The following is a 25,016-nucleotide window of genomic DNA, read 5'->3' as shown; positions in this document are numbered from 1 at the left end:
CTGCAGAACTGACAAGCTACCCACACCAATCCCCGTTTAAGACTCGCACCTTTTCCTCACCAGCTCACCTACCTGGACGCCATCAGATCCAACTGCCACGTTCAAGCTCGACCACCACCTGCAAGACCCAAACAGGGGTTGTTCATGACTCTAACTGCAAAGCCCCAAAGAGACACATCGCTACTTCAGCGCACCTAACATTGCTCACCCCGTGCAGTTCCCCTCCGGTGCCCGGATCCCGCTTGGCCCACCACATGCACCCTCAAATATTAATGCCATATCGCACTCACAGAGCCATCAGTCACCATTTCCTTCTACATACACCACGCACCAACTCACCTGCTTACAGCGCTATCCTCGGCCCTCCTCCGTCGCCCTGCACGACTCCTCCCTCGGCATCTGCAAAAATATCAAACAAGTCCCCTCAATGAACAGCAATAGCTTAGCCATTCCACAGGCCTTGTTCCCAGGTAGCAAGCCCATCGAGAGCCCAGCTAGGCCTGCTCTGCCATCTAAGCACCGTAGACCAAGCATTACGCCCGACCCACATCCAAGCCGGAATGCCCCTGAGATGCTCTCTGCTCCGCTGAAGCAGGAGCTCCCTCTCCCAGACAGCTACCGTCATCCCCTGGGAGGCCACAAAACACCATGGGAATTCTTCTTCTCACCCACTGACAACGGCCGCTCGATCTAAGAGGGCCACACATCTTTTCCCCCAAAGAAGCAAGGCACTTTGACACATGAGCGATGAGAGGCTGTGGCTTCTGTGCCGCCTCGCCCTGACTCTACACCCCCGGGCAGGGCGGCTCCAAGCCAAGACACCACAACCAGAGGCGAACTCTACACAGAACGCCAACAACAACACGTCTTAAAAAACAAGCCAAGTTGGTCGGCGAGAGCGACGACGCACAGACAGAAAACCTCCATCCGGGAAGAGCACGCGCAGAACCCTAGCGTGCTCCTAGCGCCACGCCAGAAAACGACGAGACCTTCGTGGGCGGGGACAAGCGCTTCCTCTCAAAACTGACAAGATGGATGCACAAGCAGCCCGCCTTCAAGACCTCAGCCCCTGAAGATGCAAGGAAGAAGCGCCACTCCCTAAAAGCGACAGCTAGCGAGCAGAGCCACTCACGCGGCCGGGAACGGCGCGGCACAAGACCACCGGCCAGAACCACCCGAGACGCCAAAACGATCCACGCTGGAAGCTTGCGACGCCAAAAGAGAAGCGCCCGATGGGCGCCGAGCCCACAACTAGGGCCTCGCCGGGCCCTACTAACGCTGCCGAGGCACCCGCCTCGATCCTACGGAAGAACGAACAACCGAGACCCGAGGAAGGTCAAACACACCCAACACCAAACACACAGACGCACTACGCAACAACATGCACAGCCTGGAACCGCCCTGCCCAGGGCACACGTTCCTGTCATATTTCAGAGGAACCCGCTCCATTCCCCTGCTCAAAGGGGACCGCTTCCTAGACAACCCTCTCCCCTACGCTCTCTTTAAAACCCCTTCCTGCCACAGCCAACCGTGCCCCCCTCGCTCCCCCAACCCCTTCCCCAGCACCGTTGCCTCAACTTAGCTTTCAAGGGGCCGAGAGTCTCCCTCTTCCCTTCCTTCTGAAGGACAACCACACGTCACTCCTCCAGTCACCAGCTGCCTCTTCGTCATCTGAAAAACAAAAACTATCACAAGCCCCACACAACAGCCCTGTCAGTCAGCATCCCGTCGCTCTACAAAGACCTAGGCCGCTGCATCCGTCTACCTCAGATGCGCCCAGCTGCTCTGCTCACTTGCTCTGTGGCCGTGCCCAACTCACACTGTTGTCCTCCCTTGTGGCCCCTAGGGATACCAGGAGACCATGTTACCACTGCCCTTCCAAAGGAAGTTCTCCCCAGCCCCACGCCCCTCCTCCCTGCAACCCAGCTCACCTCAAACGCGCATCCAGTCCCAAGGGCAGCCGCACACCATCTAAAAAACCAAACAGAAATGCTTCAACCCGCTTGCCGCACAACACCTTGGTACGGAACCGCCGCCCTGACCGCAATCGCCTCACCTTCTCAGACACCTCGTCGCCATGCGTCGTCTCCCCTCTGAAGGCTGATTGCGGCACCTGCAAAAATCCAAGCAGAAAGGCACCTGCTGAGAGGCTGCAGAACTGACAAGCTACCCACACCAATCCCCGTCTAAGACTCGCACCTTTTCCTCACCAGCTCACCTACCTGGACGCCATCAGATCCAACTGCCACGTTCAAGCTCGACCACCACCTGCAAGACCCAAACAGGGGTTGTTCATGACTCTAACTGCAAAGCCCCAAAGAGACACATCGCTACTTCAGCGCACCTAACATTGCTCACCCCGTGCAGTTCCCCTCCGGTGCCCGGATCCCGCTTGGCCCACCACATGCACCCTCAAATATTAATGCCATATCGCACTCACAGAGCCATCAGTCACCATTTCCTTCTACATACACCACGCACCAACTCACCTGCTTACAGCGCTATCCTCGGCCCTCCTCCGTCGCCCTGCACGACTCCTCCCTCGGCATCTGCAAAAATATCAAACAAGTCCCCTCAATGAACAGCAATAGCTTAGCCATTCCACAGGCCTTGTTCCCAGGTAGCAAGCCCATCGAGAGCCCAGCTAGGCCTGCTCTGCCATCTGAACACCGTAGACCAAGCATTACGCCCGACCCACATCCAAGCCGGAATGCCCTTGAGATGCTCTCTGCTCCGCTGAAGCAGGAGCTCCCTCTCCCAGACAGCTACCGTCATCCCCTGGGAAGCCACAAAACACCATGGGAATTCTTCTTCTCACCCACTGACAACGGCTGCTCGATCTAAGAGGGCCACACATCATTTCCCCCAAAGAAGCAAAGCACTTTGACACATAAGCCATAGCCTCTCATCGTTCCTGTGCCACCTTGCCCTGACTCGACACCCCCGGGCAGGGCGGCTCCCAGCCAAGACACCACAACCACAGGCGAACCCTACACAGAACGCCAACAACAACACGTCTTAAAAAACAAGCCAAGTTGGTCGGCGAGAGCGACGACGCACAGACAGAAAACCTCCATCCGGGAAGAGCACGCGCAGAACCCTAGCGTGCTCCTAGCGCCACGCCAGAAAACGACGAGACCTTCGTGGGCGGGGACAAGCGCTTCCTCTCAAAACTGACAAGATGGATGCACAAGCAGCCCGCCTTCAAGACCTCAGCCCCTGAAGATGCAAGGAAGAAGCGCCACTCCCTAAAAGCGACAGCTAGCGAGCAGAGCCACTCACGCGGCCGGGAACGGCGCGGCACAAGACCACCGGCCAGAACCACCCGAGACGCCAAAACGATCCACGCTGGAAGCTTGCGACGCCAAAAGAGAAGCGCCCGATGGGCGCCGAGCCCACAACTAGGGCCTCGCCGGGCCCTACTAACGCTGCCGAGGCACCTGCCTCGATCCTACGGAAGAACGAACAACCGAGACCCGAGGAAGGTCAAACACACCCAACACCAAACACACAGACGCGCTACGCAACAACATGCACAGCCTGGAACCGCCCTGCCCAGGGCACACGTTCCTGTCATATTTCAGAGGAACCCGCTCCATTCCCCTGCTCAAAGGGGACCACTTCCTAGACAACCCTCTCCCCTACGCTCTCTTTAAAACCCCTTCCTGCCACAGCCAACCGTGCCCCCCTCGCTCCCCCAACCCCTTCCCCAGCACCGTTGCCTCAACTTAGCTTTCAAGGGGCCGAGAGTCTCCCTCTTCCCTTCCTTCTGAAGGACAAGCACACGTCACTCCTCCAGTCACCAGCTGCCTCTTCGTCATCTGAAAAACAAAAACTATCACAAGCCCCACACAACAGCCCTGTCAGTCAGCATCCCGTCGCTCTACAAAGACCTAGGCCGCTGCATCCGTCTACCTCAGATGCGCCCAGCTGCTCTGCTCACTTGCTCTGTGGCCGTGCCCAACTCACACTGTTGTCCTCCCTTGTGGCCCCTAGGGATACCAGGAGACCATGTTACCACTGCACTTCCAAAGGAAGTTCTCCCCAGCCCCACGCCCCTCCTCCCTGCAACCCAGCTCACCTCAAACGCGCATCCAGTCCCAAGGGCAGCCGCACACCATCTAAAAAACCAAACAGAAATGCTTCGACCCGCTTGCCGCACAACACCTTGGTACGGAACCGCCGCCTTGACCACAATCGCCTCACCTTCTCGGACCCCTCGTCGCCATGCGTCGTCTCCCCTCTGAAGGCTGATTGCGGCACCTGCAAAAATCCAAGCAGAAAGGCACCTGCTGAGAGGCTGCAGAACTGACAAGCTACCCACACCAATCCCCGTTTAAGACTCGCACCTTTTCCTCACCAGCTCACCTACCTGGACGCCATCAGATCCAACTGCCATGTTCAAGCTCGACCACCACCTGCAAGACCCAAACAGGGGTTGTTCATGACTCTAACTGCAAAGCCCCAAAGAGACACATCGCTACTTCAGCGCACCTAACATTGCTCACCCCGTGCAGTTCCCCTCCGGTGCCCGGATCCCGCTTGGCCCACCACATGCACCCTCAAATATTAATGCCATATCGCACTCACAGAGCCATCAGTCACCACTTCCTTCTACATACACCACGCACCAACTCACCTGCTTACAGCGCTATCCTCGGCCCTCCTCCGTCGCCCTGCACGACTCCTCCCTCGGCATCTGCAAAAATATCAAACAAGTCCCCTCAATGAACAGCAATAGCTTAGCCATTCCACAGGCCTTGTTCCCAGGTAGCAAGCCCATCGAGAGCCCAGCTAGGCCTGCTCTGCCATCTAAGCACCGTAGACCAAGCATTACGCCCGACCCACATCCAAGCCGGAATGCCCCTGAGATGCTCTCTGCTCCGCTGAAGCAGGAGCTCCCTCTCCCAGACAGCTACCGTCATCCCCTGGGAGGCCACAAAACACCATGGGAATTCTTCTTCTCACCCACTGACAACGGCCGCTCGATCTAAGAGGGCCACACATCTTTTCCCCCAAAGAAGCAAGGCACTTTGACACATGAGCGATGAGAGGCTGTGGCTTCTGTGCCGCCTCGCCCTGACTCTACACCCCCAGGCAGGGCGGCTCCAAGCCAAGACACCACAACCAGAGGCGAACTCTACACAGAACGCCAACAACAACACGTCTTAAAAAACAAGCCAAGTTGGTCGGCGAGAGCGACGACGCACAGACAGAAAACCTCCATCCGGGAAGAGCACGCGCAGAACCCTAGCGTGCTCCTAGCGCCACGGCAGAAAACGACGAGACCTTCGTGGGCGGGGACAAGCGCTTCCTCTCAAAACTGACAAGATGGATGCACAAGCAGCCCGCCTTCAAGACCTCAGCCCCTGAAGATGCAAGGAAGAAGCGCCACTCCCTAAAAGCGACAGCTAGCGAGCAGAGCCGCTCATTCAGCCGGGAACGGCGCGGCACAAGACCACCGGCCAGAACCACCCGAGACGCCAAAACGATCCACGCTGGAAGCTTGCGACGCCAAAAGAGAAGCGCCCGATGGGCGCCGAGCCCACAACTAGGGCCTCGCCGGGCCCTACTAACGCTGCCGAGGCACCCGCCTCGATCCTACGGAAGAACGAACAACCGACACCCGAGGAAGGTCAAACACACCCAACACCAAACACACAGACGCGCTACGCAACAACATGCACAGCCTGGAACCGCCCTGCCCAGGGCACACGTTCCTGTCATATTTCAGAGGAACCCGCTCCATTCCCCTGCTCAAAGGGGACCGCTTCCTAGACAACCCTCTCCCCTACGCTCTCTTTAAAACCCCTTCCTGCCACAGCCAACCGTGCCCCCCTCGCTCCCCCAACCCCTTCCCCAGCACCGTTGCCTCAACTTAGCTTTCAAGGGGCCGAGAGTCTCCCTCTTCCCTTCCTTCTGAAGGACAAGCACACGTCACTCCTCCAGTCACCAGCTGCCTCTTCGTCATCTGAAAAACAAAAACTATCACAAGCCCCACACAACAGCCCTGTCAGTCAGCATCCCGTCGCTCTACAAAGACCTAGGCCGCTGCATCCGTCTACCTCAGATGCGCCCAGCTGCTCTGCTCACTTGCTCTGTGGCCGTGCCCAACTCACACTGTTGTCCTCCCTTGTGGCCCCTAGGGATACCAGGAGACCATGTTACCACTGCCCTTCCAAAGGAAGTTCTCCCCAGCCCCACGCCCCTCCTCCCTGCAACCCAGCTCACCTCAAACGCGCATCCAGTCCCAAGGGCAGCCGCACACCATCTAAAAAACCAAACAGAAATGCTTCAACCCGCTTGCCGCACAACACCTTGGTACGGAACCGCCGCCCTGACCGCAATCGCCTCACCTTCTCGGACCTCTCGTCGCCATGCGTCGTCTCCCCTCTGAAGGCTGATTGCGGCACCTGCAAAAATCCAAGCAGAAAGGCACCTGCTGAGAGGCTGCAGAACTGACAAGCTACCCACACCAATCCCCGTTTAAGACTCGCACCTTTTCCTCACCAGCTCACCTACCTGGACGCCATCAGATCCAACTGCCATGTTCAAGCTCGACCACCACCTGCAAGACCCAAACAGGGGTTATTCATGACTAACTGCAAAGCCCCAAAGAGACACATCGCTACTTCAGCGCACCTAACATTGCTCACCCCGTGCAGTTCCCCTCCGGTGCCCGGATCCCGCTTGGCCCACCACATGCACCCTCAAATATTAATGCCATATCGCACTCACAGAGCCATCAGTCACCACTTCCTTCTACATACACCACGCACCAACTCACCTGCTTACAGCGCTATCCTCGGCCCTCCTCCGTCGCCCTGCACGACTCCTCCCTCGGCATCTGCAAAAATATCAAACAAGTCCCCATCAATGAACAGCAATAGCTTAGCCATTCCACAGGCCTTGTTCCCAGGTAGCAAGCCCATCGAGAGCCCAGCTAGGCCTGCTCTGCCATCTAAACACCGTAAACCAAGCATTACACCCGACCCACATCCAAGCCGGAATGCCCCTGAGATGCTCTCTGCTCCGCTGAAGCAGGAGCTCCCTCTCCCAGACAGCTACCGTCATCCCCTGGGAGGCCACAAAACACCATGGGAATTCTTCTTCTCACCCACTGACAACGGCCGCTCGATCTAAAAGGGCCACACATCTTTTCCCCCAAAGAAGCAAGGCACTTTGACACATGAGCGATGAGAGGCTGTGGCTTCTGTGCCGCCTCGCCCTGACTCGACACCCCCAGGCAGGGCAGCTCCAAGCCAAGACACCACAACCACAGGCGAACCCTACACAGAACGCCAACAACAACACGTCTTAAAAAAACAAGCCAAGTTGGTCGGCGAGAGCGACGACGCACAGACAGAAAACCTCCATCCGGGAAGAGCACGCGCAGAACCCTAGCGTGCTCCTAGCGCCACGGCAGAAAACGACGAGACCTTCGTGGGCGGGGACAAGCGCTTCCTCTCAAAACTGACAAGATGGATGCACAAGCAGCCCGCCTTCAAGACCTCAGCCCCTGAAGATGCAAGGAAGAAGCGCCACTCCCTAAAAGCGACAGCTAGCGAGCAGAGCCGCTCATGCGGCTGGGAACGGCGCAGCACAAGACCGCCAGCCAGAACCACCCGAGACGCCAAAATGATCCACGCTGGAAGCTTGCGACGCCAAAAGAGAAGCGCCCGATGGGCGCCGTGCCCACAACTAGGGCCTCGCCGGGCCCTACTAACGCTGCCGAGGCACCTGCCTCGATCCTACGGAAGAACGAACAACCGAGACCCGAGGAAGGTCAAACACACCCAACACCAAACACACAGACGCACTACGCAACAACATGCACAGCCTGGAACCGCCCTGCCCAGGGCACACGTTCCTGTCATATTTCAGAGGAACCCGCTCCATTCCCCTGCTCAAAGGGGACCGCTTCCTAGACAACCCTCTCCCCTACGCTCTCTTTAAAACCCCTTCCTGCCACAGCCAACCGTGCCCCCCTCGCTCCCCCAACCCCTTCCCCAGCACCGTTGCCTCAACTTAGCTTTCAAGGGGCCGAGAGTCTCCCTCTTCCCTTCCTTCTGAAGGACAAGCACACATCACTCCTCCAGTCACCAGCTGCCTCTTCGTCATCTGAAAAACAAAAACTATCACAAGCCCCACACAACAGCCCTGTCAGTCAGCATCCCATCGCTCTACAAAGACCTAGGCCGCTGCATCCGCCTACCTCAGATGCGCCCAGCTGCTCCGCTCACCCGGCTGCTCCGTGCCCATTCCGGACGAGGATGAACGCCACCCCCTGCAGCCCCTAGAGATACCACAGGATACACAAAGTTACCATCGCTCTGCCAAAAAAGGAAGAACGAACCACACCAGCCCCACGCCCCTCCCCTCTGCGACCCAGCTCACCTCAAATGCGCATCCAGGCCCAAAGGCAGCCGGCGCACAACCTGCAACGCCAAAGACAAACGCTTCAATTGGGTGGCCGTACGACACCTTGCTCTCAGACAACAGCCTGGCCTTCAAGCCCCTCACCTCTCGGACCTCTCGTCGCCATGCGGCGTCTCCCCTCCGAAGCCTGCGTGCGGCACCTGCAGGAACCCAAGCAAAAAAAGGACCCGCTCAGGTGCTGCGGGAGTCTCAGGACACCCGCACCAACCCCCCCATCTCAGACACGCACCTTTTCCTCGACAGCTCACCTGCCTGGCCTCCATCAGATACGGTCGCCATCTTGAGGCTCGCCCACCACCTGCAAGAGCCAAACGCATGTTGTTCACAACCACCTGCAACGCGACCCCTCAGGACGAATCGCTACGCTTCAGCCCACCCGTCACCGCTCGCCCTGTGCGATTCCCCTCCTGTGCCCGGATCCCGCTCGGCTCCTCGCACGCGCCCAAAGAAAAACACCATAATGGGCTCATAGAGCCAACAGCCGCATCTTCCCTCTAGATACATCGCACACCAACTCACCTGCTGACAGCGCCGTCCTCCATCACCCTGCACGACTCCTCCCTCGGCACCTGCCAAACCGATGTCAAACAAGTCACCTGCATGCACGGCGACAGCTGAAACACGACACAGGTCTCAATCGCATGCAGGAACACCCCTCGAGAGCCCAACTAGGGCGGCTCTTAAACATGAGCACAATACATCAAACATTAAGCCCAGCACACAGACAAGCCAGAACACCCTTGACATGCTACCTGCTCGGCTAAGACTCTAGCTCCCTCCCACAGACACCTACGGTTGTTCCCTGGGGGCCCACAAAACCCAACAGGAATTACTTCCCTCACCCACCGACAACAGCCAGTCGATCCGAGACGGCTGCAAAATTCCTTCCCCTCCTCCCCCACCCCCGCAAAGCCTGGGCGCATCCCTAGATGCCAGCACCACCCACCTCGCCCTGACTCTACATCCCCGGGCGGGGCGGCTCCAAGACAAACGCAGAACAACGCTACGCAGAACGCTACAAGCAACGGACCCCGAAGGATGAGAGGCAGCTCTCGGAGAGAACGACGACACCCAGACGGAACCCCCCGTCCGGCAAGACCGCCTGCGGGACCCCGACGGTGACGTCGGCAGGCCCTACGGCAACACCAGAGAACGCCAACAGCTTCGCGGACCGTGACAAGAGCTTCCTCTCACAACCGAGACGACAGACGCGCACGCAGCCCAGCTTCAAGACCTAACCGCCTAAGGACGCGAGGAAGAAATGCCAGTCCTCAAAAAACTCACAGCGACAGAGCGGCGCCGCTCACGCAGCCGGGAACGACGACGCCCAAGACGACCGTCCGAGACGCCAAAACAATCCACGCCTGAAGCTTGCGACGCCAGAAGAGAAGCGCCCGATGGGCGCCGAGCCCACGACTAGGGCCTCGCCGGGCCCTAGTAACGCTGCCGAGGCACCTGTCTGGCTCCTAAAGAACAAAGAGAACAACCGAGACCCGAGGAAGGTCGGAGACACCCAACACAAAACACACACGCTGCACAGTAACACACACAGCCTGGAGCCGCCCTGCCCGGCACACGCTCCCGTCACATTGAAGAGGAACCTGCTCCTTTTCCCTGCTCCCAAAGGGGACCGCTTCCCGGACAGCCCGCTCCGCCGCGCCATCTTTAAAACCCCTCCCTCCCGCAACCCCTTCCTCAGCACCGTTGCCTCAACTTAGCTTTCAAGGGGCCGAGAGTCTCGGTCTGCCCATCCTTCAGATACGGCTCGCCCACCACCTGCAAGAGCCAAACGCATGTTGCTCACAACCACCTGCAACGCGACCCCTCGGGACGAATCGCTACGCTTCAGCCCACCCATCACCGCTTACCGTAGCCTTCGCTGAGGTCTCATCACCACACTGTGTCTCTCCCACAAAGCCTACATGGAGCATGTGCAAGAACTTAAGGAAGAAGATACATGCTACGGTATTACCCACAACAGCAACCTACCCACGCCGAATCCCGTTCTCACACATCTTTTCTTTGACAGCTTGCCTGCCCAGCCTCTGTCAGTTCCAGCTGCCACTTTGAGGCTCACCCATCACCTGTAACACACAAGTAACACAGGTCACTTTTACCTTCGCTATCAACACAACACCTCAGAAAGAACCGCTACTTCAGCACACCAATCACCTCTCACCTTGATCCACTCCCCTCCCGTGTCCAGCTCACACTTGGCTCGTTCCTACCGCCTTCTAACCCCCCAAAACACACTGCAGACTCATTCAGCCATCAGTCACATCTTCCTTCTATATACCACACACCGGCCTACCTTCTTACAGCATTTCCCCGGCTTTCCTCTGTCACCCTGAACAACTCCTCCGCCGCCTCTGGAAAAAAAGGACATGGTGGAAGTCACCTGGATGCACAGCAATAGCTTAACCGATCCATAGGTTTTGCTCCCACGTAGGAATACCATGTAGAGCCCAACTACCACCTGCCGTTAAAAGACATACGGTAACTCAAGCATTACACCCTATACACGTACAAACCTGAAGACCGTTAGGATGTACTCTCAGCTAGCACTCTAGCTGCCAGCTACATTCATCCCCTTAACATCTACAAAATACTACTAATGTTACTGACCTTTCCCATTGCTTTTGGCTCTCGGCTCTGCACAAGGCTACGCAGGGTTTTACAGAAGTCTATGGATATTAACTATCCACTTGTATCGCTCTTCTTTTTCTAAAGAAACAGCATATATAAATTCCCATACGTAAAAGCATACGGAACACTCACCCTAACCCCTACCGCATCTTATCAATACCCTTAACAGTTAATGTCGACACCTTCCAGATTACACAAGAGAGTTAATGAAAATAATTTTAAGATTCAATAAAGTTGAGAATTCCAATAATAAAAAGAAACATACTTAAAACTAAAAAGAAAAAAATAACAGAACAGCATACTATCAAGCCATCTTACCACACCTGAACCTCCAATGCAGTATTAGATAAGGAAAAACATATAAGTTTAGACACAAATGATCTTTCAAATTTAAATGCCACCAACCCTTATCGAGTTCTAAAAGCCTTACCTCCCACAAACATCTGCATTTCTTTAAATATCAAAACATACCTATCCAAAAGATTTAAACAGCTCAAAACTTACAATTAAGTGCACGAACACTAAAGCACCCACACTGGAGAAACCCAGGAGGAAAGTGAGCTCCCTCACCAGAGGCTGTGGCTCATATACCCCGGGCCCTGCCCACCACCCTTCCCACAATCACCTGGGAAAGGGGAGGGGTGAACCACCACAGGGTATAAAGGCAGCTGAAGGAACAGCAGGGAGTTTTCTCAAGTACTTTATGTTTACAGCATGGAAGAAAACTAAAAGAGTGGTTCTTACTGCAATTATACTACCGTTTGTTTTTCTTCACCTACGTGTATTGCAGCAGCAACGTAGCCAGGTAAGAAATTACATTTCATTTTCTTGGGATGCATACAGGGAAAAACCATGTCTTACTAATTTATAGAGAGGAACAGCTCCTGGATTATAACAACACTATTATGACCGTTAGTTGCATGTTTTACTTTTCTGTAAAACAGAAGAGTTATACAGTTATGGTTCACTTCTAGCAAAACCACACATACTATCTACATACTAGCAGAGCTATAGTCTAGCTATGACTGAATGGCAAAGTGAATTAAATCTCTGGTTCAAACAAAATTATTTTGTATAAATCACTGATAATTCAGAGTAATTTTGACACTCTCTGACTGATTTCCTTAAGAGATTGATAGCAGTCTCAAAGGACAAAAATTACGAAAGGGAAATACAGGAATGGTATCAAAAGTTATATGAAGAGTCCTAATGAGCATATAAGCAGCTAAATAAAGAATAAATGGGGAAGTGCAATAAAAACTCATTGAGACGTGTGTTGCTAAAAATAGATCCACGCTATTGATTCTCCGAGAACCTCGAGAGAAGATCAGAGCCACCCGTAGACATTTTTGGGGTACCAGATACCAAAGAGAAACATACAATAAGACAGAAAACAAATTAATTACTGCAGAGTACAAAGATGGCTTTAGGAAAGGTTCTGGCAGAACAAGAGGCGTTGTCACAGGGATAGAAATAGTTTCTAATGGACCAGAGAAACTAAAGCAGTGGTGAGAATGCAGGAAGCTCAAAAGGGAATTCACCAAACTAACAGATATTCTCGGGGGAGCCGGAACAGGGGGGCGGCAAAGAATTGAGAAAACAAAATGGGGATCGGGGTAACAGATACCGACTCAGGAATAGAGCTGGAGGGTAAAGAGGGGTGCAGAGTGCCCTTCTGAGCTAGAACAGAGTCCTGGGCTATAGGGGATGTCTCACGGGAACTCAGCAAACGGAGCAGAGGAGTGCCGAGGGAGCCCGAGACACCAAAGAACCCTTGGAGCGGGAGCCTGAGGGAAGTCTAGGAAAGGACCGTGACTAGGATAGAAGATGTCCTGAGGAAGGCAGAGAGACAGAAAACTATTTGGGGATGTGACAATTACATCCAGAGGGCATCTGAGCTCAGTAAACGCAACGTGAGAAAGCCAGGGAACAAATGGAGGCACAAACGGGAAGAAGAAAGGACAGAATGACTGCTGTGCGCAGCATATACAGACTCGGGAAATCTTCAGATGGTGAGAGAGGGGCGCGAGTGCCGCGGCAAAGCTAAAAGTGCGCAGAATGCGACCTCAAAGGGGCCGGTAGGTGTGGCGGCACCCTGAGGGGTCCCGGATGAGGCGCAGAGACAAAAGAATGCTCTGGGAAATGAGGATACGGTCTGGAGGGGTGTGACCAAATTACAGATCTCCTCAGGAGCCGGGGACCGGCTGGAGGTACCGTAGTCAGCAGACGGTATGCTAAGAGTGCTCCGAGGCACAAGCAAACCCGAAGACTGGGTTCAGAGATAACAAGGGAAGACCAAAGTCCGCTACTGAGCTAAAACAGGGTTGTGGGACGCAAAGGGGCTCTCTGGACGCACGGCGACTGGGAGCGGAGGGGTCACGAAAGGCTCGCGGGGTAAGAGATTGAAAAGGAGAGTAAATGCTACCAAAATACTGTGGAGCACAGGGAAGGTCTCGGGAGGCATCCTAGATGGCATAGAAAAGAAAAAGATTGCTCTTTTTTGGGAACAGATGTCTCGGGAGAGGTGCGATTGTGACAACAATGTGCCGCTGGGGAACGTCTAAGACGGTGAGGTAAAAGGACGATGAGGTAAAAGAAGAAATTTAAAAAGCTGTGACACTAACAAAAGACAAGAAATGATTCAAGTGCTAATACAGCCAATGGATAACATGAGGCAGAAAGGTTAAAAACTGATAGTAAAGAAATAGGGAAAAACATAAATACCCAAGGGCAATTGAATTGGAGATGTAGAAAAAAAAATTAAACACTGAGGGATGTTAAAAAAACAAAGAGAAAAATGAAAAGACAGAGACAGCAAACTGAAACGGGAGCGAAAAGAAAGTTAAAATGCAGCGGTACTAATGAAAGATAAGAAATAATTCTGAGAAACAGCAAAGGGAATAACAGTAGACAGAACACTTAGGAAGCAAGACATTAGGAATGGGAAGGGCAAAAATAAACAGGGACCGCAATCTAAAAGAGAAAGCAAATTTTTAAATCTGTGACACTAAGGGAAGAGAAGAAGTAATTTTAAAATAAGACAGCAAAGGGGGTTAAAATTGGCATAGAAAAGGTTTAAAAAGCAAGGGGGATTATGGAAATAAAGATAAAATTTAACCCATAGGGACAGCAAACAGAGATGGATAAAGAAAACTGGTAAAGTGATGGTGTTAAGGGAAGACATATACTTTAAAGAAAACAGAGCAAAATAAGCACAGGACACTGGCTAAAGGAAGAAATCTGAAAAATGACGGGGATTAGGGAAACCGAGAGCAAACTATTAATAACAGGGATGAAAAATAGAAAAATATTATAAAAGCAAAGGTACTGCTACTAAAGACAAGAAATAACTCTAAAACATAAAGACACCAGATAAAATTATACAAAATTTTAGCGGCAAATACAATTCAAGAAATGAGGCAAAAGATTTAAAAATAGCAAAGGTCAAGTAAAATGGAAATGTAGAAAGTGGAAAAAGCAAGGTCATTAGTGAAAGAGAAGAAATAATTTTTTAAAACTTCCAAAGGAATGAGAGTTAACTTACAAATAACATTTAAAAAGGAAGGGCTTATAGGGAAATAAAAGAAAAAAATTAAAACAGAGACGGTAACCTAGAAGAGAGGTAGAAAGAAAATGGAAAAAGCGAGGGCGCTAGAGAGAGACGAGAAATAATTTTGCAAAGACAGCAAAGGGAACGGAGGTTGCTGTAGAAAGAATGCTTAGCAAGCAGTGAGTATTAGGAAATAAAGACAATCTTATGAAATAGGGACAGCGACCCCAAAAAAGACATGAAAAGGAAATGTAAAAAGCGAGAGCGCTATGAAAAAGAAAAATAATTGAGAAGTAACACCAGCGAAAGAGACAAAAGGAGAAAACTTTAAAAGCCAAGGGATTAAGAGACAATAATAACTAAAAAATAGTAACAGAATTAAAACACAGACATAAAATTTAAAAAGTGATGGTGCTAAGGAAAATGCTGAAAATGAACAAGTGACCACAGCAAAGGTGATAATAGTACACAAAGAGAACACGATAAAAGCAAGGGTGGTTACGGTACCAATGGAAAAAAATTAAAAGGGATTGAATAAGGAGTTCCGCTATCTCAAAGGGGGAAAAGCATTCTTCCTTGGGAATTTGCAGGGCTCGGGGAGGCGGCTTTAAGGGAGACTTGGAGGGGAAGGGATATAGCCAGGCTCGCTAAAGAAGAGCCTAGGGGCGGCGTGCCGAGCTCGAGGGTGAAATCGATATCCCAGCTTGAGCGTGTCTATCCTGGTGCACGCAGCATAGATGCCGTAAGCCGGGAGATAGAAGCTGTTGTGCAGCGGGATAGCTTTGGTTTTCTTGCCGTCGCAGACATCGCAGAATCATAGAACATTCTGGGTCAGAAGGGACCCACGAGGATTAGAGTCCAACTCCTTTCCCTGCACAGGACAACCCAAAATTCACCCCACGCCTCCAATGGTGTTGCCCTAGTGCTGCTTGATTATTGTCAGGCTTGGCGTTGTGCCTGCTTCCCTGGGGAGCCTGTTCCATGTTCTGTGGCCCTCTGAGTGAAAAACCTTTTCCTAATACCCACCCTAAACCTCCCCTGGCCCATCCTCCTGCCGTTCCCTCAGGTCCTATTGTTGGTCACCGGAGAAAAATGATTGGCACCCCCTCCACCCCTTGTGAGGAAGCTGCAGAGGGGAGATGAGGTCTCCCTGTCTCTAGGCTTAATAAACCAAGTGACTTTAGCTGCTCCTAGTACGGTTTCTCACCACATGCGGTGGGATGCCTCGTACGATTCCAGTGCTGTGACGGATGGCTCTAATCTCTTACGAAAGGTTAGGCAAGGAAGGAGATGTGGTGGGGTGGCTCTGTATGTTACGTACTGTTTTGGCTGTAGAGAGCTCAATGATTGGGAGGATGAGGTTGATGGCTTATGGGTAAGGATGAGGGGAAAGGCCAACGAGGCAGGTATCCAGCTGGGGGTCTGCTGTAGACCACCTGACTGTAATGAAGAAGTAGCTGAAGAATTCTACAGGCATCTGGCAGAACTCTCCCAATTGCTACCCCTTATTTTCACAGGGCACTTGAACTTACCAGATGTCTGCTGGAAAGAAAACGCAGCAGAGGAAACTGTCTAGGAGGTTCGTGGAGCACGTGGAAGGTAACTTCCTGATGCAGCTGGTAAATGAGCCTACTGGGGAGGTGCCTCGACTGACCTGCTCTTTAGAAACAGAAGAACTGGTGGGAGATGTGGGGGTTGGAAGCCATTTTGTGCCTAGCGACTGCACCCTGATGGAATTCCTGATGCCTGGCAAAATAAGGAAGGGGGGCTGGCAAAATCTATACCGTGGACTTGCGGAGGGCAGGCTTTGGACTCTTCGGGACGCTGGTTAAAAGGGTTCCTTGGGAGGAAGTCCTGAAGGGCTAAGGGGTCCTGGAAGGCTGGACGTTCAAGAAGGAAATCTGGAAGGTACAGAACCAGGTTGTCCCCGTGTGTAGTAAGACAAACGGGCAGGAAGATGACAGGCCTGGCTGAACAGAGAGCTTTTGTGGTGGCTCGGTGGGGGGTGAGGGGAAAGGAGAGTTTACTGCTTTTGAAGACTGGGTAGGCAAGTCAAGAACAGAACACAGAGCTTGTTATGCCAATCGGAGAGCAAACCAGGAAGGCAAAAGCCCAGCTAGAACTCAACTGGCCACTGTTGTTAGAGATGACAAAACATGCTTTTACACATATGCTAACAGCAGAAAGAGAGCCAAAGAGAATCTCCATCCTCTACTGGGGCCGGGGTGGGGAATGCTGCCACTGAGGAATAGACTGAGGTACTTGATGCCTTCTTGGCCTCAGTCTCTAGTAGACTGGCTGTTTATCACCAGGGTAGTAATGGGTCACCTTCAGTGCATTCACCAGGCATGTACAGGATGACCAGGGGATCAGGCCCAGACACCACAGGTTCTTGAAAGGCAGGTTCTGCCTGACCAACCCAGTCTCCTTCTATGACCAGGTGACCCACCCAGTGGATGAGGGAAGGGCCGTGGATGTTATCTACCTGTACTTCAGTAAAGCCTTTGACACTGTCTCCCACAGCATTTTGCTGGAGAAGCTGGTGGTTCCTAGCTTGGACAGGTGTACTCTTTGCTGAGTACAAAACTAGCTGGATGGCTGAGCCCCAAGAGTAGTGGTGAAAGAAGTTAAATCAAATTTGTGGCTGGTCATGAGCGCTGTTCCCCAGGGGTCAACTTTAGGACTAGTCTTGTTCCATGTCTTTATCAATGATCTGAATGAGGGGACAGTGTGCCTTCAGTAAGTTTGCAGATGATACCAAGTTGGCCGGGAGTGTTCATCTGTCTGAGGGTAGGAAGGCTCTGCAGAGGGATCTGGACAGGCTGGACCCATGGCCTGACATCAGTTCTATGAGAATTAACAAGGCTGAGTGCCAGGTCCCGTGCTCGGGTCACAACGACCCGATGCAATAGGCTTGGGGAATAGCGGCTGGAAAACTGTGTGGCAGAGAAGGACCCGGGGGTGCCAGTTGACAGCCGGCTGAACGTGAGGCAGCAGTCCGCCTGGGTTGGGAAGGAGGCCGATGGGGTCCTGCCTTGTATCAAAAATAGTGTGGCCAGCAGGAGTAGGGAAGTGATTGTACCCCTGACTTGGCACTGGTGAGGCCGTACCTTGAGTATCGTGTTCCCTTTTGGGCCCTTCAGTACAAAAAGGACATTGAGTAGTTGGAGTATGTCCAGAGAAGGGCAACAAAGCTTGGGGAAGGGTCTGGAAAACAAGCCTTATGAAGAGCGGCTGAGGGAACTGGGGTGGTTTAAGTCTGCAGAAGAGAAGGCTCAAAGGAGGTTGTAGTGAACTGGGTGTAGGTTTCTTTTCCCAATGAGCTAGCGATTGGACAAGAGGAAATGGTGTCGAGTTCCATCAGGGAATGATCAGATAGGGTATTAGGAAAAATTTCTTTACCTGAAGAGTCATCAGGTATTGGAACAGGCTGCCCAGAGAGGTGGTGCAGTTGCCCTCCCTGGAGGCGTTAGAAAGATGCGTACACGTGGCACTTGAGGACGTGCTTTAGGAGCCATGGTAGTATGGGGTTGATGACTGGACTCAATGATATCACAGGTCTCTTCCAACCTTAGGTCTATTAAAAAAATAAACAGTGACCTTGATAAAATATTTTAAAAGCAATGGGGTGCACGGACAACAAATAACCCTTAAAATTAGGGATTGGCAGCTTCGTAAAACTAAACCTAGAAAGAGAATTTTAAAAGCAATGGGGTAAGGGACAGACAGGAAAAAGTAAGAAATAAGGTCCGCAAACTAAATCAGTGAAGACAAACAAAACTGAAAAAGTGATTTAGTTGAGGACAGGCAGGAAGAAACAAACGTGGATGTGGAAATCAACGTAGACAGGCAGCGCAAATGTAGAAATCAACGGGGTTCTGGCCACATGGGTAGAAGTGAAATATCAAGAGAGGGAGATGGATAGATGGCCACAGAGAAAGGACGTAGGAAGAGCAAACCGGGGCAGAGCAGAGGGAGTCACTTCAATGGAGATAGGTCGCTGGGTAGAGGCAGACCTGGAAATGCAATTTTTACAAGTAATAGGGAAGAAAGAAATAATAGCAGGTGTGGAGCCAGAAAAGGAGAGGTATAGGAAGGCAACATAGAAGGCGACGGGGTGCAGGGCAGTATTGGCAGAAGACCAAAAAGCTTTGGAAAACTGTGCAGCCCGAAAAGGAGACAGAGGCAGGGACAGGCAAGGAGGCAGACAGAGACTGGGAAAAGCATAGCGGGTGGAGTGAGCAAGCAACTCCCTGGTGCAGAGTTGCCAGCTGGGGCTAAACCACGGCACACGCTTGTCCTGGTTTGGCAGGGAAGGGACCGTCCGTCGCCTGGCTCCTGGAGCGACGGGCTGCTGGGCAGAGGGGGAGGCCACCAAAGATAAGGAGCAGGGCACAGGACAGTAGGAAGAGAGAAGAGAAAAGCGGCATGCGGCTGGATGGGGCGGGGGGACGTGTGTACGTGTAGTGAGAAAGCATGAGGCAGGGAACAGGACGGCCAGAGAAGGACAGGGAGCCTGTCAGAGGTGGAGATAAAAGCAGCAGAGAGGGGAAGAGAGGCAGCAGAAAGAGGGAAGAGCAGGACAGAGACCAAGAAAGAACGATGAGGAGCAGGCTGGAAACACACAAAGAACCTGGGGCAGGCAGCACGACAGCGAGGGAGGAATGAAGACTAGGGGCAGAAAGCTGACAGAGCAAGATGGAGAAAGACAAGAAAAGCGACAAGAACAGGGCAGAGAGGGAAGAAAGAAGCCACAGGGACAGGGAGCTGAGACAGCCAACGACAGAGGGAAGGGGCCGGGGAGGGAAAACCACAAAACGAACCACGGGGCTACGTGGTACAGAGCATGAGCAGGGAGGGAATTAACAATTAGGGACAGGGAGTCAGAGGAAAAAGAAAATACACCAAAAGGGAGACGGAGAGCAACAGGAATCGCAATGCGTACAGAAAGAAGAGAGAGAACCAATTCTAAAATAGGGACATGGGGAAGCCAGAAAGGACAAAAGCTACAGGCTACAGGGCAGAGAGGGAAGAATTAACGAATAGACACAGAGAGCTGGGCAGAAAGAGACGGAGAAAGGCTAAAGATCACACGGCCACCAGGGAAGAGAGGGAAGAATTTAAAAAACAGGGGCAAGAAGCCAGAGAGAGGGAGAGAGAGGCAACAATAAAATGGGGACGGGCCACAGGGCAGCGAGGAGGGAACCAAGGAATAAGGAAAAGAGGCCAAAGAGAACACAATGTAGTATGGAAAAAAGGAACAGCGGCCTAGGGGGAAGGAGGAATTAAAGATCAGGCACTGGGAGGCAGACAGAGACAAACGAAGAAACAAGTGAAAACAAACCAACAGCAATGGGCTAGCAAGACAGAGAGGGAGGAAATTGGGCAATAAATCATAGCAGCAAGGAGCTGGACAGAGAGAGATGAGGACAAACAGCACGGGTCTACGTGACAGAGAACGTGGAATTAGAACACAGAGAGGGAGCCTGTCAGAGGTGGAGATAAAAGCAGCAGAGAGGGGAAGAGAGGCAGCAGAAAGTGGGAAGAGCAGGACAGAGACCAAGAAAGAACGATGAGGAGCAGGCTGGAAACACACAAAGAACCTGGGGCAGGCAGCACGACAGCGAGGGAGGAATGAAGACTAGGGGCAGAAAGCTGACAGAGCAAGATGGAGAAAGACAAGAAAAGCGACAAGAACAGGGCAGAGAGGGAAGAAAGAAGCCACAGGGACAGGGAGCCTAGACAGCCAACGACAGAGGGAAGGGGCCGGGGAGGGAACACCACAAAACGAACCACGGGGCTACGTGGTACAGAGCATGAGCAGGGAGAGAATTAACAATTAGGGACAGGGAGCCAGAGGAAAAAGAAAATACACCAAAAGGGAGACGGAGAGCAACAGGAATCGCAATGCGTACAGAAAGAAGAGAGAGAACCAATTCTAAAATAGGGACATGGGGAAGCCAGAAAGGACAAAAGCTACAGGCTACAGGGCAGAGAGGGAAGAATTAACGAATAGACACAGAGAGCTGGGCAGAAAGAGACGGAGAAAGGCTAAAGATCACACGGCCACCAGGGAAGAGAGGGAGGAATTTAAAAAACAGGGGCAAGAAGCCAGAGAGAGGGAGAGAGAGGCAACAATAAAATGGGGACGGGCCACAGGGCAGCGAGGAGGGAACCGAGGAATGAGAAAGAGGCCAAAGAGAACACAATGTAGTATGGAAAAAAGGAACAGCGGCCTAGGGGGAAGGAGGAATTAAAGATCAGGCACTGGGAGGCAGACAGAGACAAACGAAGAAACAAGTGAAAACAAACCAACAGCAATGGGCTAGCAAGACAGAGAGGGAGGAAATTGGGCAATAAATCATAGCAGCAAGGAGCTGGACAGAGAGAGATGAGGACAAACAAACAGCACGGGTCTACGTGACAGAGAACGTGGAATTAGAACACAGAGAGGGAGCCTGTCAGAGGTGGAGATAAAAGCAGCAGAGAGAGGGGAAGAGAGGCAGCAGAAAGTGGGAAGAGCAGGACAGAGACCAAGAAAGAACGATGAGGAGCAGGCTGGAAACACACAAAGAACCTGGGGCAGGCAGCACGACAGCGAGGGAGGAATGAAGACTAGGGGCAGAAAGCTGACAGAGCAAGATGGAGAAAGACAAGAAAAGCGACAAGAACAGGGCAGAGAGGGAAGAAAGAAGCCACAGGGACAGGGAGCCTAGACAGCCAACGACAGAGGGAAGGGGCCGGGGAGGGAACACCACAAAACGAACCACGGGGCTACGTGGTACAGAGCATGAGCAGGGAGGGAATTAACAATTAGGGACAGGGAGCCAGAGGAAAAAGAAAATACACCAAAAGGGAGACGGAGAGCAACAGGAATCGCAATGCGTACAGAAAGAAGAGAGAGAACCAATTCTAAAATAGGGACATGGGGAAGCCAGAAAGGACAAAAGCTACAGGCTACAGGGCAGAGAGGGAAGAATTAACGAATAGACACAGAGAGCTGGGCAGAAAGAGACGGAGAAAGGCTAAAGATCACACGGCCACCAGGGAAGAGAGGGAGGAATTTAAAAAACAGGGGCAAGAAGCCAGAGAGAGGGAGAGAGAGGCAACAATAAAATGGGGACGGGCCACAGGGCAGCGAGGAGGGAACCGAGGAATGAGAAAGAGGCCAAAGAGAACACAATGTAGTATGGAAAAAAGGAACAGCGGCCTAGGGGGAAGGAGGAATTAAAGATCAGGCACTGGGAGGCAGACAGAGACAAACGAAGAAACAAGTGAAAACAAACCAACAGCAATGGGCTAGCAAGACAGAGAGGGAGGAAATTGGGCAATAAATCATAGCAGCAAGGAGCTGGACAGAGAGAGATGAGGACAAACAAACAGCACGGGTCTACGTGACAGAGAACGTGGAATTAGAACACAGAGAGGGAGCCTGTCAGAGGTGGAGATAAAAGCAGCAGAGAGAGGGGAAGAGAGGCAGCAGAAAGTAGGAAGAGCAGGACAGAGACCAAGAAAGAACGATGAGGAGCAGGCTGGAAACACACAAAGAACCTGGGGCAGGCAGCACAACAGCGAGGGAGGAATGAAGACTAGGGGCAGAAAGCTGACAGAGCAAGATGGAGAAAGACAAGAAAAGCGACAAGAACAGGGCAGAGAGGGAAGAAAGAAGCCACAGGGACAGGGAGCCTAGACAGCCAACGACAGAGGGAAGGGGCCGGGGAGGGAACACCACAAAACGAACCACGGGGCTACGTGGTACAGAGCATGAGCAGGGAGGGAATTAACAATTAGGGACAGGGAGCCAGAGGAAAAAGAAATACACCAAAAGGGAGACGGAGAGCAACAGGAATCGCAATGCGTACAGAAAGAAGAGAGAGAACCAATTCTAAAATAGGGACATGGGGAAGCCAGAAAGGACAAAAGCTACAGGCTACAGGGCAGAGAGGGAAGAATTAACGAATAGACACAGAGAGCTGGGCAGAAAGAGACGGAGAAAGGCTAAAGATCACACGGCCACCAGGGAAGAGAGGGAGGAATTTAAAAAACAGGGGCAAGAAGCCAGAGAGAGGGAGAGAGAGGCAACAATAAAATGGGGACGGGCCACAGGGCAGCGAGGAGGGAACCGAGGAATGAGAAAGAGGCCAAAGAGAACACAATGTAGTATGGAAAAAAGGAACAGCGGCCTAGGGGGAAGGAGGAATTAAAGATCAGGCACTGGGAGGCAGACAGAGACAAACGAAGAAACAAGTGAAAACAAACCAACAGCAATGGGCTAGCAAGACAGAGAGGGAGGAAATTGGGCAATAAATCATAGCAGCAAGGAGCTGGACAGAGAGAGATGAGGACAAACAAACAGCACGGGTCTACGTGACAGAGAACGTGGAATTAGAACACAGAGAGAGGGAGCCGGACAGAGAGGGGCCGAGAGAAAAATCTAGACAGGCTACAGTGGGCAGAGGCAGGAATTAAAACCTAGGGACAGGGAGCTGGACAGAGAGAGATGGAGATCACAGGGAACAGCGGTGGGTGCAGGAAGAGCAAGAATTCAAGAATAGGGAAAGGGAGCTGGACAGAGAAGAACTCAGAAAGGCAAGAACAGTAGCAGGGTACAGAGCAGAGAAGACGAATAAAAAGCGCGGGGGGAGCGTTGAGGCAGACAGAGAGATTAAGAAAATGTCACGGGCTACGTGGCAAAGCAGGAGGAATTCAGAAACGGGGACGGGAACCAAGGAAGAGTGAGTTGGTGAAGGATAACGGGCATTAAAAGTGAGGGACGGGGAGCTGGGAAAAGCGAGAGGCAGAGAAAAACAGGATCACACAAAGCCAAAAAAGAAGAAACAGAACAACAGGAACAAGTGTAACCAAAGCGATGAAATCAATCAACCAGAGACGTTGTTACACTATGGGAACATGGAGCGTACGAATCAGTGTATCTGTTGATCTGCATTTTAGTCCCTAGGTAATCATTAATGTGAACAGAACAATAGGCAATGTGCTTCTGTCAGAAAAGGATGACAAAACGCGGTTTCGTGTAGCGGACTGAGAAAACTAGCCAAAACTGGCAAGATTAAGAGCCAAGAAGGTAAAAGGTAATTCCGGCAGGGGGAAGATCGCGACCACCGACTCACGGACCACCACCGACTCAAGTAACACCACCTACTCAGAAGAGGACAACCGAGCCTGCGCAGTAATTTACATAAGGAAAGAGCAAGTTTGTACCAATCAGTAGACAGGACAATAATGAATATGTCTGACTACGTAAAATTTTGAGCTATAAATTGTAGGGGAAAGGTGCGTGAGGTACGCACGTTAGGAGGAGCGATCCCCCGTGCATCTGGCGCCGTGAATAAAGAATGCCTGCTCTTTAATACTAAATTGGAGTTACAGAGTTGTTTCCAATTTTACCACGTTTTTCAGTAACACAGGGAGCCACACCAAGAGAGCCAGAGAAAGACAAAATACCGACAGGCTACAGGACAGAGCAGGAGGAATACAAAAAAACAGAGCCAGAGCCAGGCAGAGAGAGGGAGAGAAAGAAAAAGTAGCCACAGGCTACAGGACAGAGAGAGGGAGGACTGAAAAGACAGGGAGGCAGGGAGCCACTCAGAGCGAGATGGAGAAAGACGGTGCGGGGGGGGGGGGAGCGCAAAAAAAAAAATTTTGCAGCAGGTAAGGAAAGAGAGGGGGCCAGGGGAGAGACAGGGAGGGCCCAGGACGCACAAGAGAGGCAATGGGGCCCCAGTGGCCCAGGACTCACCGTGACTCTCGCTCTCAGCGCTGCTGGCACAATTTAGCCGTTCAGATGCTTCTTTCCCCTTCTCTCCTCCCTGCCTCTTCTGCAGCTCCAGACTCTAGGCCATCCTCCACCTAAAGAGAATACATGGGTGTCTTACAGCTCTTACAAGATGAGGCTTCCTAGGCACGTAGCCTAGCTCGCTCGTGCACTACACGCCTGTACCCAACTCCCGGTTACGCGTACAGACCCTGCGGTGCACGTTGGTGGCCTGGCCCGCTGCGGGCTACGAAGGGGGATCCTCCCTCCCTCACCTGCAGGGACAGGCTCTCTCTTGCCTGCGGCAGGAAGGCAGCTGTCAGCCAGAGCGCCTTCAATTTCTTCTTCTTTACCTTTCGTTGGTGTCTCCAGCTTCAGCCGAGGCAGCTCCTGTCCACAGCCGGGAAGGGCTCTGTGTGTCCCTTTTCGCCCCCGCGCTGCAAGGACGGTGAGGCCGGGCAGAGAGAAGCCACGCGAGCCTGAGACGGCCACAGTCAACGGCATCCCCGGGGGAAGGACAGACAACCACGTCCTCAGCAAGGTCTCTGGGAGAGGGAAAGAAGAAAGAGCGACCATCATTACCGTCGATCGACCCTGGCCAAAGCCTCT

At 52.4% G+C, this 25,016-nt stretch overlaps 2 long non-coding RNA genes across 6 annotated transcripts in view; both read right to left on the bottom strand.

Moving 5' to 3' along the window:
• Nucleotides 1-8,393: 8,393 nt before the first annotated feature.
• On the bottom strand, nucleotides 8,394-10,183 carry LOC135311219 (uncharacterized). 3 transcript variants are annotated; one of them, XR_010371011.1, is made up of 5 exons: nucleotides 10,154-10,183; nucleotides 8,959-9,118; nucleotides 8,669-8,737; nucleotides 8,524-8,579; nucleotides 8,394-8,438 (listed from the first exon to the last, which is right to left on the bottom strand). It is a non-coding gene; the product is annotated as an uncharacterized LOC135311219 (long non-coding RNA). The 3 variants fall into 3 exon arrangements; XR_010371010.1 differs by lacking the exon at nucleotides 10,154-10,183 and adding an exon at nucleotides 9,724-9,872; XR_010371009.1 differs by lacking the exon at nucleotides 10,154-10,183 and having other exon boundaries at nucleotides 8,959-9,251.
• Nucleotides 10,184-18,880: 8,697 nt separating this feature from the next.
• The window catches only part of LOC135311218 (uncharacterized), a 55,784-nt gene continuing 49,648 nt past the window's right edge, over nucleotides 18,881-25,016 (bottom strand). Inside the window, exons 4-6 of one of the 3 annotated variants that reach the window (XR_010371007.1) lie at nucleotides 24,761-24,952; nucleotides 24,393-24,502; nucleotides 18,881-18,986 (exon numbers count right to left, since the gene is read on the bottom strand). This is a non-coding gene — a long non-coding RNA (uncharacterized LOC135311218). Of the gene's footprint in view, nucleotides 18,990-24,392; nucleotides 24,503-24,760; nucleotides 24,953-25,016 lie in introns of all 3 variants that reach the window. The other 2 variants (XR_010371006.1, XR_010371008.1) reach the window with 2 other exon arrangements.

Source organism: Phalacrocorax carbo, unplaced genomic scaffold (assembly GCF_963921805.1).
Source record: "Phalacrocorax carbo unplaced genomic scaffold, bPhaCar2.1 SCAFFOLD_71, whole genome shotgun sequence".
Taxonomy (NCBI): domain Eukaryota; kingdom Metazoa; phylum Chordata; class Aves; order Suliformes; family Phalacrocoracidae; genus Phalacrocorax; species Phalacrocorax carbo.
This window is presented reverse-complemented; position numbering and strand designations above follow the sequence as displayed.